This window comes from Cyprinodon variegatus, unplaced genomic scaffold, assembly GCF_000732505.1.
Source record: "Cyprinodon variegatus isolate N-32 unplaced genomic scaffold, C_variegatus-1.0 Scaffold101, whole genome shotgun sequence".
In the NCBI taxonomy this organism is placed as follows: Eukaryota; Metazoa; Chordata; class Actinopteri; order Cyprinodontiformes; family Cyprinodontidae; genus Cyprinodon; species Cyprinodon variegatus.
In genome coordinates, this window is record NW_015150554.1 from 395,971 (window position 1) to 399,907 (window position 3,937).

Below are 3,937 nucleotides of genomic sequence, written 5' to 3' on the forward strand. Positions count from 1 at the left end.
GTCCAGGTGGCTTTTCAGATCCCTTGCACCTCCCTTGGACACCGAGACATATGTTGTTGGCGTACTGACAACCACGCTATCTATATTCTGATTAAGAACAAGGCTGCCCACACTGGCGCGGCTCAGGGGTGATGTCACACGCAGCGTCGTGCGCAGTGCCTTAGCGTCTGTAAATTTAATGGTACAATGAAGGTAATTTAAAAAAACAGGACATTTCCTCACTTTCTAAAAAAAACCCGGGACGCCCAGGACAGGACGTGAAATACGAACATGTCCTGGGAAATACGGACGTTTGGTCACCCTAATCTAAAATGAATTCTGACTAGGATGAATTCTAATTTTAGATATCCATAATAGAGTTACTGCTAGTCATAATTACTATTTCGTATATCAAAAATAAATATAACATTACAGATATCTAGAAATACAATTCTTGAAAAATATATTTCTGCTAGTATAAATATAATTACAGATATAAAGTACTTATTTTTATGAATAGTTAAATTGAAATTCCAGATATCTCAATTTTAATTATGCCTATCTAAAATGTAGTTTTACATACTTTCAAAAGAGTAATGAGGCTCTGTTTTAACATAAAATAGGCAGGCTGACTAGTCACATTTCTATCATAGATAGCACTAAAGCATTCTACGTAGTCACAATTACAATACTCCTAGTCAGAATTGTATTTTAGATATCACTAATTACATTTCTACCAGTAGAAATTAAATCTGAAGTACTCTGGAATCACATTTTTACTAGTAAGACCTACATTTTAGATATCTACAATTTTTTACTTATTTTAAGTGGCTGTTTTAACATATATGTGTTCGTATTTCAGATATCTTTAAATATATTCCTTCTATAAAAAAATTAACATTTCAGATATCTGAATTTAATTCTTACTAGAACAAATGACATCACTATACCCCATTCATGTTTATTGGGCCGTTACTTTCAGATAGCCAAAATGAAATTATTCATATCTGAAATAAACATTCTGGATGTCTAAAACTGCATTTCAGATCTTTGTAATCCAATTGTTACAGGTCAAAATTTTTAATTTGAGATATCAAGAATCAAGACCACTGATATTAGGTATGTTATACGATCTAGTGGTCCAATTCACATTATAATACCAGAAAATTTTTTTATATTGTTGCACAGTTTAAGTCTTACACATGAAAAACAGGAATCTGACCTATGGTCTGTTAAACATGTCTGTTAAAGAAGAAACATTATACATCTACTGTCAAATTTGGTAAAAACAGTAGAGGTTGGATATGCAGGCTTCTGATATTGCATTTTCTTTTTTTATATTTTTTATTTATTTATTTATTTTTAGGGATTAGGTTTAGCTGAAACAAGACTGATGATAAACCTTCATTGATGAGGAACATCCAAGAGAGCCTCAAACAACATAGTTTGAACTGAAAACACTTGGACTGGTTGGTACCATATCCCATTGCTGAGTAGGGGCAAAGTAAACGCATAAAAAGAATTTAAAAAAAGTTTTATCACATTTCATAGCACTGTCATTAAATGCCCACTGTAAACACACACAGCTTTCCTTCAGGGTTAGGAACCACAAGGGGGCACCACATGAGAAAAGTAGGGACCCTCTCTACAGGGTTAGCACTACAGAAATATCCCCCAGAGCAAACTCTTCCACGCTCTTTACTGATTTAAGAGATAAATAATTCCTTTTGTTTCTGAATGCTTCTGATGAATAACACAATAAAAAGTTTCTTCCTCAAATAAATATTGAGGAACAGTTAAAATTAGATCCATATAAGTCACTGATTGGAAACAATAATGAAAACAATTCAAAAGCAGTTGGTTATATATATATAGACAGCTGAAATGTTTTCTTATCTTAATATTTTGAAATATTAAGAATAACATTTTTAACACACACAGATACTTTACTGTTAAACTTTAAGGTTCAACTTGTTAATATATATCAATGTCATAAATAAATATATTTGTTTGTAACAGCCTGCAATTTCTGATAAAAGTCTTACTGCTTGCATGGAAGGGTGCTGGTTTAAAACTGCAGTTTCACTTCTCTCTTAGAAAGATTTGGTCCTGGAAACAGACACGCATCATTAATGAACCATGCCGACAGATAAGTTTCAGGGCTAAAGATGAAAGTTTCACATTTGGTGGCCCCACAGAGCCCAGATGCCAGCTTCCTTCTTTTTTTCTATTAAAACATTTTGGGTAGTATAATTAACAAGATAATTGACCAAAGAAACACAGTTTAAATAACAATCGGGTATTTTGTCTTGTTTGTTTCTTTGTTTTTTTGTTTTAATGCACTAAAAGCATGATAAAATGTAAAAATAGATTTTTGCTCAGACTCATGAAATAAATCATAGTATATGATAAAGCTTAAATTCTTCAAATAATTTTTCTGAATCCTTAATCAAGAAAAAATAAATTTAGTTTATTGCTTAGTTTGGTTGAATAAAACTTTATTGCAACATTTTTACCAGTCTGACACTAAACCTTATTAAAAAAATGTCTTGTTACAGTAACTTGTGAGCTGAACACAAACTGAGTAGAAACAAAGGACTTTAAAGAGAACACAAACTTGCATCATGATGGGATTTTTTTTTATATTTATGTAATCATATTTTATGTAAGAATCATCAACATTTTAAGTTGACTGTGATTAGAACATTTATTTCATCTTTGTACACACATTTATTAGAAGACACACATAAAAAATTGAAATAGTGATAGTGAGGCCAGATTTATTCATACTTGTGCCATATTTAGGTTAAAAGTAATATTTAAATTTCACTAACATCTGTTATTACTGGAGGTACTATTAACATTCTGAAAATGCCAAGGTTCTGATTTGACTGTTGTTGTAAAGGAAACCTTTCCACTGGGTCACTCTGAGAAGCTTGGGACATACAGTATCATGAAATATAATTACAACCCTGGAGTAGAGTTTGCTAGATTGCTAAAAAAAAAAAAAAAAAAAAAAAAGGAAAAAAGAAAAATCCTAAATGGATAAAAAGGTTCCAGGAAGTTCAGTACCATTTCCTTAGAGCCACTTTGCATCAGCAGCTCCATCCTCCAGCGCTCTGGAAGAGTTTATAGTTCTGAGAGTTGAACAATGGAGGACTGACTGTTGTTCTTTATGACTTTTGAAGACACAGGAAATATGACTTTGATCAGCATCCTCATCTGGACTCTCCTCTGCTTAACTCAGGGTGAGGATATTTTTTTCTGTCATTTGAAAATTATTTGGAGAGTGGCTGAGTTTCACCTCCTCATCTCATGTCCAATGTTTTTTCTTTCTCCTCAGGGTCTGATGGACAAAATGTTGTTGTGACTCAGTCAGCAGCCAAATCAGTGCAGCTTGGTCAGACTGTCACTATTGAATGTAAGGCCAGTCAGGCACTTTCAACATCAGATTGCCGTATCTCCAATCTTCCCTGCCTGTCCTGGTATCAACAAAAACCCAGAGAAGCTACTAAAGCTTTAATTTATGGAACATCCGCCAAATATTCAGGAATCTCCTCCAGATTCACTGGAAGTGGAGCAGGAAATAATAAAGACTTCACTCTGACCATCAGTGGAGTCCAGGCTGAAGATGCAGGAGTTTATTACTGTCAGAGTGCTCACTACATTAACAGTCAGTGGTGGTTCACACAGTGAAAACTCTTCGTACAAAAACCTCCCTCAGTCTGACTGAACAGAAAATGAAATTTGTTCTGCAGCTGGGATCTACTGTAGAGACTGATACAGTTCACTGAACACATTAAACACACAGCATTATATTTAATTAAGCACTAAAGTTGATCATCCTCTAAATATTTTAATTGAGATTACATATTGCAATCATTAATTAATTAAACTACTAAAAATGTTAATGAAACTAAATGTTTAAACATGGCAGGAGAATTAGTTATTTTTAATA